Genomic DNA, 14,630 nt, shown 5'->3' with positions numbered 1-14,630 from the left:
TTTCTACTTCTGTTTTATATAATTTAAAAGCTTCAAAAGCATCATTTTTGTTTCTTAACAGATAGATATAACAGTATCTACTAAAGTCATCAATAAAAGTGATAAAATATTTTTTACCACCTCTAGTTAGTATCCCATTTAATTCACATAAATCTGAATGTATTAATTCTAAGATAGTAGAAGTTCTCTCTACACTACGATGTGATTTCTTTACTATTTTAGACTGAATATATATATGACATTTATCATTATTTTCTTTATTAAACTTAGGTACTAAATTTAAATTCATCATATTTTTTATAGTTTGAGAATTTAAATGTCCTAATCTAGCATGCCACAAATCAAAAGATTCAACAATATAAGCAAAAGAACTTTCATTGATTACATTCAACTTAATCATATTGTTTACAACATACCATTTACCAATGAAAATATCATCTTTGGTCAAGATCAGTTTTCCAGAATGAAGGACTAACTTGAACCCATTTTTATCTAACATACAAGCATAAATTAAATTCTTCCTAATTTCTGGAGCATGTAGAACATCCTTCAACAAGAGAATCTTTCCAGAAGTGAGTTTGAGTTCCCCAGTACCGGACCCCGCAATCTTGATAGTAGAAGAATTTTCCATGTAAAGTTGTCCTTCATCTTGAACTTTATATGATTTGAAAGTAGATCTATCAAATGACACATGCCGTGTTGCACCTGAGTCGATCCACCAATGTCCTTTTGTTTCAACCATATTTACTTCGGACACAACGGCAACCACTACATCTCCCACCATGTTAGATTCGGTCTTCGGTTTTTTACCTTGACGTTTTCTACAATCTCTTGCAAAATGTCCTTTTTTCCCACACACATAACAGTCGCCTTCATTCTTTTTAAACTGACCATGACCATTTTTCCTGATAAATTTCTTGAATGATTTTCTATTGGTAAAAGGCTTGTTGTATTTTTTCTTTTCTTGAATTACAGACTCAACTATATGAGCCTTAATTGATTCAGAGCGATCATCATTTTTATCTCTGATCTTATTTTCTTCTTCTATTTTTAAACCTTTGAAAATCTCATCTAGAGTTTGTAAATTTTTATTATGAGACAGGGTTTTTCTATAGTCTTTTCAACTGGGTGGTAATTTAGAGATTATTGCACCCACTTGGAAACTTTCGGGAAGTTTAATATTTTCTTCCTCTATCTCAGTAACAATAAATTGCAACTCTTGAACTTGTTCAAGAATAGGTTTATTTTCTGTCATTTTAAAATCGAAGTATTTAGAAACTAAAAAAGTTTTTGTACTCGCATCTTCGGTTAAATACTTCTTCTCTAGTGAATCTCATAATTCTTTAGCAGTTGTGTACTTGCAAAACGAGTTGAACAATCTGTCAGTCATTGCATTGAGTACATGACCTCGACAATCTAAATCATCTTGCCATTTTCGTTGAGAGTCGATTTGTTCAGAAGTTGCATTCGTTGAAATAGTTGGACATGCTGTTGTAAGCACATAATCGACCTTAAATTGACGGAGCATAAAGAACACCTTCTGTTGCCATCGTTTGAAATTCGACCCATCAAAACGATCAAGTTTTATAAGGTCTTGATTCATAAACTTGATGCTTTGTGCCATTAGAGCAATAATCTGTTGTCTATAAATTGTTAGAATAATAGAACTTGAACTTAAATTGCTCTGAGGCACGTAGTAATCTACGTTGTCTTATAGACAACAGACGCCCCCACTCCGATTAAACACGAAGATGTAGATGGGTTGCTGGCGAACTTGTCTTCAGGATACAACAGAGCCCAGTTCTAACACAACTCTATATTTCCTCAAAATTTACACTATTTTGAGAAAATCTGTCACACTGAATCTCGGATACACGAATGCCTCTTTTTGTAGAAAATTTTTGAAATTGTATTTTTAACTTAATTGATCTCCATAAAATAGATAACAATTATAAAAGTCACACTCATTCGTAAATGATTTTTGAATCTCAATAGGTATGAAACCCATTGGAACTACTAGGCACCTATTCGGATCAAGGAATCCGTTAAGCACCCTTAGGCCCCTTCAACACCTTTCGGATCGGCCTTGGTGCCTATCTAAAATTGGACGGCCTTATTAAATATTTAATTTTTCTCTCTCTCTTTCTTTTCTTTCTTTCTTTCTTATATATATATATAAATAAAATAAAAAAGAATTATTAAATTTCCATATAGCTTGAAGCCATTAGGAGCTCTCAAGGAGAGAGTCTTTGGAATGAAGAAAGAGTTGAGAATAGGTTCTTATTTATAGGTTTAAAAATCCCTCCAAAACATTTTTAAAAGCAATGTGAGATTTATAAAAATTTGAAAAAAGGAGTCAAAAGAACTTTTACAAATTTCAATCCATGTGAAAAGTTATCAACCAATAGAAATATTCTTTTAAAAATTACTTACTTTTCTTTAACAAAAAGTACACCAACCATAAAGTAACTTTCAAATATCATTTTAAAATAAACTAAATTAATTTTATTTGAATCAATTTTAAATAAATATTAATCAACATTTATTAACATTTATTTTAACATATATATATATATATATAGGTCCCTATCCGTGGCCAACAGTTTGGCAAACATTTTGGCAAACACTTTTTCAAAACATGGGTTAGAGGTCTTGGAATGGGCTGATTTTTTGTGAGGATGATCTCTACGGTGAGGAGATCATCCTCACCAAAAATCAGCTCATTCCAAAACTTCTAGCCCCATTTTACAAGTTGAAAAATCGTGAACCGTCCATTTTTTGTAAATCATTTTTGATGAGGTTAGAAGTTTTGGAATGGGCTGATTTTTGATGATGATGATCTCCTCACCATAGAGATCATCCTCACCAAAAATCAGCCCATTCCAAGACCTCTAACCCATGTTTTGAAAAATGTGTTTGCCAAAATGTTTGCCAAACTGTTGGCCATTGAACGCTACTTATATATATATATATATATATATATAAAAGACAATCCCTCTCTCTCTCTCTTTATAATAAAGACAACTCATTTACACTTTCTCTTTCTTAAATAAAGACAAGACATTAATTAAGAAAAGACACGTCTGTTTTACTTTATTTATATATATATATATATGGGAAATGTTCAGCACCCTAAGTTTTACCACACACTTTAACAAATGTTTTTTGTCCTACATGGGTTAGAAGTTTTGGAATGGGCTGATTTTTGGTGAGGTTGATCTCTATGATTAGAAGATCATCCTCCCCAAAAATCAGCCCATTCCGAAATGTTTAGCCCCATGTTTACACGTTGAAAAATCGTGGACCGTCCATTTTTTGTAAACCATTTTTGATGGGGTTAGAAGTTTTGGAATGAGCTGATTTTTGGTGAAGATGATCTCCTCACCATAGAGATCATCCTCACCAAAAATCAGCCCATTCCAAAACTTCTAACCCATGTAGGACAAAACACGTTTGTTAAAGTGTGTGGTAAAGCTTAGGCTGCTAAACGGGACCCTATATATATTTATAGGGAAATGTTCAGCACCCTAAGTTTTACCACACACTTTAACAAACATTTTTTGTCCTACATGGGTTAGAAGTTTTGGAATGGGCTGATTTTTGGTGAGGATGATCTCTATGATTAGAAGATCATCCTCCCCAAAAATCAGCCCATTCCGAAATGTTTAGCCCCATGTTTACACGTTGAAAAATCGTGGACCGTCCATTTTTTGCAAATCATTTTTGATGGGGTTAGAAGTTTTGGAATGAGCTGATTTTTGGTGAGAATGATCTCCTCACCATAGAGATCATCCTCACCAAAAATCAGCCCATTCAAAAATTGCTAACCCATGTAAGACAAAACACGTTTGTTAAAGTGTGTGGTAAAACTTAGGGTGCTGAACGAGACCCATATATATATATATATATATATATATATATATATATATGGGTCCCATTCAGCAACAAACATTTTGGCAAACATTTTGGCAAAACATTTTTCAAAACATGAGTTAGAGGTTTTGGAATGGGCTGATTTTTGGCGAGGATGATCTCTACGGTGAGGAGATCATCCTCACCAAAAATCAGCCAATTCCAAAACTTCTAGCCCCAGTTTACAAGTTGAAAAATCGTGGACCGTCCATTTTTTGTAAATCATTTTTGATGGGGTTAGAAGTGTTGGAATGGACTGATTTTTGGTGATGATGATCTCCTCACCGTAGAAATCATCCTCACCAAACATCAGCCCATTCCAAAACCTCTAACCCATGTTTTGAAAAATGTTTTGCCAAAATGTTTGTTGTTGAACATTTCCCTATATATATATAGGGAAATGTTCAACAACAACATTTTGGCAAAACATTTTTCAAAACATGGGTTAGAGGTTTTGGAATGGGCTGATGTTTGGTGAGGATGATTTCTACGGTGAGGAGATCATCATCACCAAAAATCAGTCCATTCCAACACTTCATATATAGGGAAATGTTCAACAACAAACATTTTGGCAAAACATTTTTCGAAACATGGGTTAGAGGTTTTGGAATGGGTTGATTTTTGGTGAGGATGATTTCTACGATGAGGAGATCATCATCACCAAAAATCAGTCCATTCCAACACTTCTAACCCCATCAAAAATGATTTACAAAAAAATGGACGGTCCACGATTTTTCAACTTGTAAACTGGGGCTAGAAGTTTTGGAATGGGCTGATTTTTGGTGAGGATGATCTCCTCACCGTAGAGATCATCCTCGCCAAAAATCAACTCATTCCAAAACCTCTAACCCATGGTTTGAAAAATGTTTTGCCAAAATGTTTGTTGTTGTACAGGACCCATATATATATGGGTCCCGTCCGGCACTCTAAGTTTTACCACACACTTTAACAAACGCGTTTTGTCTTACATGGGTTAGAAGTTTCGGAATGAGCTGATTTTTGGTGAGGATGATCTCTATGGTGAGGAGATCATCCTCACCAAAAATCAGCTCATTCCAAAACTTCTAACCCCATCAAAATTGATTTAGAAAAAATGGACGGTCCACGATTTTCAACGTGTAAACATGGGGCTAAACATTTCGGAATGGGCTGATTTTTGGGGAGGATGATCTTCTAATCATAGAGATCATCCTCACCAAAAATCAGCGCATTCCAAAACTTCTAACCCATGTAGGACAAAAAACGTTTGTTAAAGTGTGTGGTAAAACTTAGGGTGCTGAACATTTCCCATATATATATGGGTGGCGCTCGCTGGCTAACGGTTTGACAAACTTTTTGGCAAACATTTTTGGACCATTCGATTTAAAAATCACGGTGCAATATAATTTAAACGTGATAATTTATATATATTACAGCACCATCCCTATAAATATAATTAATTAGTGAGAAGTCCCCCTTCTCTTTAAACCCAACAGAGCAGAGAACAGACGTTCTTCTCTTCGAAACTCGAGACTCGATCCCTTTTCTCTACGAACTTAATCGCAGTGGAAACCCTCTCTCTCACTCTCTCATTCTCTCTCGCTCTCGCCTGAAACACGAACGCTGAAACCCTCTCTCTCTCACTCTCTCATTCTCTCTCGCACGAAACACCAACGGCTAATCTTGCTGCAACTCCATCGACGAAACACGAACGGCTGACCTCGCTGCAACTCCATTGACGAAATATGAACGCTGAAACCCTCTCTTTCACATGACCACGAACGCTGCAACTACCTCGCCCTCGCATGATCTCATTTTGCTGCAAAACTCTTCTCTTCTCTCGCTGCAACTCCCTCTCGATGAAGAAGACAGGTACTCTTTGAATTTTCAATACTTTCCTGAATGCTAATGTGGGTTTTTCTTATATTATTGATCTAAATTAAGAACTTCATTGAAACTACATCTGGTTTCAAGGTAGAAAAAAGCTATGCAAATTTTTATTTACTAACAAACAACCAATATTTTAACATGAAGAGGTGGTTAGGATTTAGGAGATGTGCGGTTGGATTTAGGAGAGAGACAGTGGAGCTTATGGTTTGATGGCTGCGGTAGAGGTGGTGTGTGTGAGTATGTGTCTAAGAGAGAAGGAAATTGGTTTCAGGTACTCTGTGTGGAAGAGAAGATATACTTCGAAAATGATGAAATTCTCCTTCATACATTTTTTTTTCCAGCCAAATCCGTAGAAACATTAAATGATTGAAGAGGTCATTTAAATCCTAAAAGAAGACAAAATTCTCTCCTTAAAAAGGTGTTCTGTTTTAAAGAGAACATTGATTTTTCTTCATGTGAAGGTCCATTGTGAAAGGGTGGTTTGGATAGTGTTGGTTAATGGTGATGATGGGGGTGACCTTATGCCGTGGCTTTGTGGTCTGAGGATGCTTTTTTATCTTCTTGTTTTCATATTCCATATGTTTTGTTGACCTATGGTTTCAGCAATTGGACTCTCTATCATGTCTTTATGATCCTTTCTAAGGTTTTCTCTAATGAGTTCCATGGTCTGGCTGATGTTATATCATTGTTGCTCATCTTATTCATATTACCAGCACCAGATAAAAAGTAGCATAATTTTCAATTTGACAGAATATATGGTTCTAAATAGAATTTAATGAAGAAATTGGACTTGTATTGTTTGCAACAAATATCTGGAATTAAGTTAATTGTTATGATGATATCCTCGAAGCTTTCCTTGAATTATTGTTGAACTTATTTATTCAGCACATGCTGTACATTCATGCACATCCTTGAAGAGTTTCGTCTTATTAATCGTGCCCTTTGTTGCAGCCGGATGGGCAAATGCCAAGTGATAAGACAGTTGGAGGAGGAGCTGATGCATTCAACACCTTCTTCAGTGAAACTGGTGCTGGCAAACATGTTCCTCATGCTGTTTTTGTAGACCTTGAGCCTACTGTCATCGATGAAGTGAGGACTGGAATATATTGCTAGCTCTTCCACCCTGAGCAACTCATCGGTGGCAAAGAAGTTGCTGCCAACAACTTTGCTCGTGGACACTACACCAGTAATTACAATACCAGGATACCAAGAATTCCAATTTTGGTTGCAACAACTTCGGTTTCAAAGAAAGAAATTATCTTCACTAGCTTTCTATGGGAACATGCTTGACGAGGGTCTACTTTCCAATCGACTCCAAAACTTCACCTTCAATCAAGCTTCTGGGACATGAATACAGGGTGGGCTGAATGAACTGATCAGATATGCCAACCAAAGAGATTGCTTTTTCAATTTGAAAAAATAAAAATGTGAGCCATACTTCAAAATTGGTGAAGCTACAGTTGCTATGCAGATAAAAAGTGGAATTATTATTCCAATTTTTCAGTTTATAGAAGAGTTTCATCTCAGCTGAATTGACATTGCAAAGCTTGGTAACACTTAATCTTATATACTTATTGTATTTGTTATCTTCCCTTGCTGATTTTAGGAATTGTTGCAAATGTTTAGCTTACCGTATATCATTGCACCTATGAAAGCAGAAGCTCAGTGTGCATAAATGGAACTAGCAAATTTTGTAGATGGTGTTGTGACTGATGACTCAGATGTGTTCTTGTTTGGGGCACGTAAAATTTTGTAAATTTTGGTTTTTTTTTTAATCATAAAGAATGCCATTTGACTGTAATGGGTAAAATTTTTTTGATTGGATCTGCTGTACTTTGATCCATCAGAATGTCTTGGACTTCCAAAAATATAAAGAACATAGTGTAAAATTCCTTTGACGCCCACAATCATGCTTTGTTAAATTCCTGGCACCCACAATCATGCTTGTGTGGTTAAGTAAAAGTGAAGTAAAACAACTTCAACCAAAAACAATATCAAATCTAAGTAACTTCATTGAATCCATCCTCAAAATCAATAAGACAACCTCATATTGACAAAGAAAATAAAACTAGAACATTAAATTTAACATAGTCTTCCCCTAAAAATAAGAGTACATATATACCTTTCTATACTTATAATTAAGAACTAAGAAAATGGATATATATATATTTTTTAATTTTGAAAATAAAGTGCTTTTTGATACTTACAAAAGGAGCCATTGCTATTTTTTCAAATTTAGGTGCCATTCCAATTTTTGGATTGTGGAATACAAATTTTGGTGCAGAACCACATGGTATCTAAAGCACCCACTTTCTCCCCTTCATCAATTAATAAAAACCAATTAAAAGAAAAATAGAGTAGAGATGGAGGAACTCATTACCTAAAGAAAAATGAGCTTGACAGTTAATGGAGGCTTAAGATTGAATAACTCTTAATAAATATATTTGCAAACAATTGCAATTGAATCCAGTTGACGGTGAAATATTCTGAATAACTTGATTGTCAAAAACACTAATTGAAGTAAAATAACTCATTTAAAGATATTGTTCATAACCGAAGTTGTTGCGACCAAAATTGGAATTCTTGGTATCCTGGTATTGTAATTACTGGTGTAGTGTCCACGAGCAAAGTTGTTGGCAGCAACTTCTTTGCCACTGATGAGTTGTTCAGGGTGGAAGAGCTAGCAATATATTCCAGTCCTCACTTCATCGATGACAGTAGGCTCAAGGTCTACAAAAACAGCATGAGGAACATGTTTACCAGCACCAGTTTCACTGAAGAAGGTGTTGAATGCATCAGCTCCTCCTCCAACTGTCTTATCACTTGGCATTTGCCCATCCGGCTGCAACAAAGGGCACGATTAATAAGACGAAACTCTTCAAGGATGTGCATGAATGTACAGCATGTGCTGAATAAACAAGTTAAACAACAATTCAAGGAAAGCTTCGAGGATATCATCATAACAATTAACTTAATTCCAGATATTTGTTGCAAACAATACAAGTCCAATTTCTTCATTAAATTCTATTTAGAACCATATATTCTGTCAAATTGAAAATTATGTTACTTTTTATCTGGTGCTGGTAATATGAATAAGATGAGCAACAATGATATAACATCAACCAGACCATGGAACTCATTAGAGAAAACCTTATAAAGGATCATAAAGACATGATAGAGAGTCCAATTGCTGAAACCATAGGTCAACAAAACATATAGAATATGAAAACAAGAAGATAAAAAAGCATCCTCAGACCACAATGCTGTCAACTATAGCAAGATGAGTCTCCTTTGGTATGTTGGAATTGTGTTCCAGGTAAGTTCATCCTTTGTATAATCAGTAATTTATTTGTATGCTCATAGTGCATTTAAATTGGACCATGTCTGATTCTATACTTTAATTAATTAAAGGTTGGGATAATGCATTTAATTTGTTTTCCCTGTTTGTTTGATGTTATCCAGGCCAAATGCTTAGAGACAGGTGAAACTGTTGCAATAAATAAGGTTCTTCAAGACAAGAGATACAAGAACTGAGAGCTGCAAACAATGCGTCTTCTAGACCACCCGAATGTTGTGTCCCTGAAACACTGCTTCTTTTCAACAACTGAAAAAGATGAGCTTTATCTTAATTTGGTACTTGAGTATGTACCTGAGACTGCTCACCGTGTGATCAAACATTACAACAAGATGAACCAACGGATGCCGCTAATCTATGTTAAGCTTTATACTTATCAAGTAATGCTCTAGGAGCTCACTAAATTTTCTCGACTATTTATATCTTTCTACTGAAAACATTTCATTGCGTGATTATAATATTGTGCTTATAATTGGTAGATATGTAGAGCGTTGGCTTACATTCATGGTAGTGTTGGAGTGTGCCATAGAGACATCAAACCCTAAAACCTTCTGGTATGTTATTGTGCTGTTGGTAAATAATCTATGTGCATCTCTTTTGCTGCAATATCTATGTTCTGGTTTTGTTAGGACTACAGCAAGCTGAAAAGTACTATTTTATTTGAAATTTTAAATTGATTTGCTGACTCCAGTTTCAAAAATAAGACCACATTTTTCTGTAAACAACTTTACAAACTGTGTAAATATCAAAGATGAATGAAACTGTGTAAATATCAAAGACCACATTTTAAATTGATTTGCTGACCACATTGTTTACAGATATTTTAGACAAATTTACAAAATGAATGAAACAACTGATACAAACTAAAAAAAAATTAAAAATCAATGGTTCTCCACAAAGTTAAGCATTTAGACAATTTTAAAATGGGGTTTCACATGGATAACAATTAAGGATTTAATTTAAACACTAGAACTACAATCTTCTCAATAGAGATGCTTATTTCAAATAATTCCATACAGTGTTTGAGAAATTTCCAAAAAAAAAAAATTGAAAAACACTTACAGTTCTGTCAAATAGGGCGAGAGATTTGCAGCCGTTCGTGTTCGTGAGATGGAGTTGCAGCGAGAGTAAATGAGAGAGGCAGCGAGAGTGAGAGTGAGAGACGGCGAGAGTGTGAGAGAGAGCGAGAGAGTCAGCCGTTCGTGCGAGGGTTTCAGCGAGGAATAGGGCGAGAGAGAGAGAGAGAAAGAGAGAGAGAGAGAGAGAGAGAGAGAGAGAGAGGCAGCGAGAGTGAGAGAGAGAGAGTGAGAGTGAGAGAGAGAGTGAGAGCGAGTGAGAGAGAGAGAGAGAGTGAGAAGAGAGAGCCAGAGAGCTCTTCGAAGAGAGAACAAAACAGAAGCCAGAGAGCTCTCGGGTTTAAAGAGGAGAGGGAGGAAGCACGAAATTTTCATAAGTTAAGGGACGGCGCTGTAAAATTGCAAATGTTATAGCGTTCGTGTGAGATTAGATCTTAACCGTCAGATTACGTTTTATCGAGCCGTTAAAAAAGTTTGCCAATCCGTTTGCTAAAAAGTTAGCCAGCGAACGCCACCCTATATATATATATATATATATATATATATATATATATATATAGGGAAATGTTCAGCACCCTAAGTTTTACCACACACTTTAACAAACGTTTTTTGTCCTACATGGGTTAGAAGTTTTGGAATGGGCTGATTTTTGGTGAGGATGATCTCTATGATTAGAAGATCATCCTCCCCAAAAATCAGCCCATTCCGAAATGTTTAGCCCCATGTTTACACGTTGAAAAATCGTGGACCTTCCATTTTTTATAAACCATTTTTGATGGGGTTAGAAGTTTTGGAATGAGCTGATTTTTGGTGAGGATGATCTCCTCACCATAGAGATCATCCTCACCAAAAATCAGCCCATTCCAAAACTTCTAACCCATGTAAGACAAAACACGTTTGTTAAAGTGTGTGGTAAAACTTAGGGTGCTGAACGGACCCTATATGTATATATGGGGCGGTTCAAGGGCCATATGTAAAAACATATGAAAAAACAATGGTTTTTCAAAATATGGGTTAGAGGTTTTGGATTGAGCTGATTTTTTGCAAGGATGGTCACTATGATGAGAAGATCATCCTCACAAAAAATCAGCTCAATCAGAAACTTCTAAATCCATCAAAAGTGATTTACAAATTAGTGACAAAAATTGGTAAAAAATCGACGGTCCACAGTCTAAATCACTTTTAATGGGGTTAGAAGTTTTAGATTGGACTGATTTTTTTTTTTTGATGATCTTCCCATCATAGAGATCATCCTCACAAAAAACCAGCTCAATCCGAAACTTCTAACTAATATTTTAAAATTTTATTGATGTTACATTGTTTTTACATATGTTTTTTCATATGGCCCTTGATCTTGACCCATATATATATATATAAACAATCCCTCTCTCTCTCTCTCTCTCTTTATAATAAAGACAACTCACTTACTCTCTCTCACTCTCACACTCATAAGGACAAGACAAGACAACTCACTTACATTCTCTCTCTCTTAAATAAAGACAAGATATATCCCCCCTCTTTCTCTCTCTCTCTCTCTAATAAATACGAGACATCTCTTTTTTTTTCTTTCTCTCTAATAAAGATGAGACATCTCTTTTCTTCTTCTTTTTTTTTTTCTCTCTCTCTCTCTGTAAGACGAGACAAGGCAAGACATGTGGTGGATAACCTTTCTTCCCCTCTCCCTCTCTCAACTCAAACTATGCAAATACTCTGTAAATAATTTTCATGGCATGCCTGAGCTTCAATTCAACTAGAATTAAAAACCATAAGCCTGAGATTCAAGACCAATGGTAGATATTAGAGGGAACAAGGTTTGGGAGGGAAGAAAGTTTGGGAGCTCGTCGTCTGTGATGGTATACTTTCACTTCAGTATACCAAGCACTTCCCAAACAAGGTCATCAATGGTATAACTTTAAAGGATGCATTAATACGATTAGCGATGAATTGGATGTTCCTTTACCAGAAAAAATCTTATTTTTCAGGTAATTTTTTACTTTATTTAACTCTTATTTTACCTATAAATTGACTGTAAAAAATCAAAGATTTTTTTATTATTTAAATTCGAATCGAATATTTTCGGATATCCGATAATTCTTTCGGATGCGAATTCGAATAGTGGTTAGTGATATCCGATCGGATTCGAATTCGAATTCGTATATTACTATTTTTTTTCGGATTCAAATTCGGATATAGCACTATCCAATCAGATACCTATCCGTTGACAGCCCTAGGCTAGGCCACAGGGTACCTGATGCGTATAGAAAGAATTTAAAATTTATATCAAAACTTGGTGGAAGGCAAATAAGGGTTGAACTCTAGGAAATGAGGTAGAATTGTGCCATGAGTATGAAATTGAATGAAACAAAGGCTATAAATTATTTTGAAGTTTTAGAATCACCAAAAGAAAATCAAATGTTACTGGAAAATAAATAAATAGATAGACATGTAAACTAAAAAATGAAGAGAAACACCATTGGAGAGGTTCCACCTAAAGTAACTTAATCCTACCAAATCTAATTCCTATTTTCTTTATAACTCAATCATAAGGATTTTTTGTTAGCTCCTTAGATCGGAAGAAATATCAAAAGAAAGTTTAAATTGAAAGAACCTAAGGTAAACCTCCGTCACTCACTCATGGGTGAAGGTCCTACCACTAAATATCTAAACATACATGAAACATCTTGAATTTATCTAAGCATGATTCATCAACTCTAGCATATAAGGTATAAGAGTTCACTATAACCTTGATTTATATGAGTTGGAAAAGCCTTGAAGTGAACTCATGAACAATAAAGCAAAAAACAAGATTATAAAAACTAAATTGCAACAGAAAATAAACTTGCTATAAGCTTCTCCAGTCTCCAATGGAGGAGAGTATCATTCTAAGGTCATTGCAAATGTACAAGAAAGATAAATTGAGAGAAATAAATCCTATTTCATTGAATAAAGGTAATTACACTCTCTTACTAATCAATTTACAGAATTATAAAGAAAACCTAAACTAGAAACAAAAAATACAAGAGAAAGACTAATAATCTTAGGTTAAAAGAAGAGGGGCAAGGAAAAAGTCCCAAGGACCAAATAATCTTTCTACATTGGATAAAGATCTTATTTATAGAGATCCAAGGTTCTAAAATAATCTTTTTTTGAGTCACCATCAGCATTGCGGATAAGAGCATGTGCGAAGCAAAATATCAAAAAATTAGGGCACCCATTTTAATTCCACCATCGTGGGGTGATGACTTATCGTAGGGTGGTGACGTCAACACTTTTGGGGCTTGGTTTTGACTAGGTTGGCCCCTTGGTCGTCCTGGTTGTAATTCAAAATCTATTTCTTGATTTCGGGTTCATCTTCAATGTTTCGATTTTTGACTTACACAATGAATACGGGCGTAATCAAATTTTCGACCGACAAACGTACTTATTTCATATAAATTTGCCTATATAACATGGTAGAACATACAATGTGATATTTTGAGGCTTAACATAATTATTTACTTAATATAGTAAAATAAAGACAAAAATTGAGACATATGTTTAGGAAATGTGTAAATAAATCAATGTTTTGATACATTTGATCACACTCCCAAACTTAGATTTTTTAAATCCCTAAAAAATAAATTGCCACTTTCACATGTATTTTAACTGCATCTAAAAAATACAATAAGCCTTTAAATTGCTAGGTTACCCCTAGTGGATGAATTTAACTCATAAGGGTTTGTAGAGAATATACCCACAAAGTTTAAAACAATTTTGAAGGAAACGTGGTCAAAATCAAAACTTATAATGAAAAGCACAAGACAATTATGATTTATTGATCTTTTGGATGTAATATTGGTATAAAGTCCCAACTCTTATTTCACTGTCACCAAACTTCGACTTAAATTGATCTTTAAGAAATAGTAATTCTAACTTAAAAACTTTAGAAATTTGATTTTCTAGAGTGAGTTTGAAACTCTTCAATCTACCCAAGAATAGTTGGATTAACTTAGGATTTAATTCAAAACTTAATATCCTATCTAGGGTAGTGACACTATGTGAAAATACCAAAAACTCGAGGGCCCAAAACTGTCGAATTATGGATCCATTCGACAGTCCTGACCATCGAAATGGACCATCGAATTGGGCCTTGTCGAAAAAATATTCGACGGTTGAAAATCATAGAATTTTTATAAATTCGACAGCTATAGGCCATCGAATAGGATATTTTCGACGGTTAAGGGCTATCGAAAAAAATTATTCGACTATTATGAACCGTCGAATCTGGGAATTTACTATATTTTGGATAGAATAAGGCTGTCGACTTAATTTAAAGACCAATCAAACCTCTTTTTATGTACCCAAATGCTTTTGGAAGAATTTTAATCACATGTTGGAACTCATAGTTGGGTTGGGACTCCATCAGAGTTAAAGAGTAA

Source organism: Akebia trifoliata, chromosome 8 (genome assembly GCF_017979445.1).
Source record: "Akebia trifoliata isolate Shusen 1 chromosome 8, ASM1797944v1, whole genome shotgun sequence".
Classification (NCBI taxonomy): Eukaryota; Viridiplantae; Streptophyta; class Magnoliopsida; order Ranunculales; family Lardizabalaceae; genus Akebia; species Akebia trifoliata.
This window is presented reverse-complemented; position numbering follows the sequence as displayed.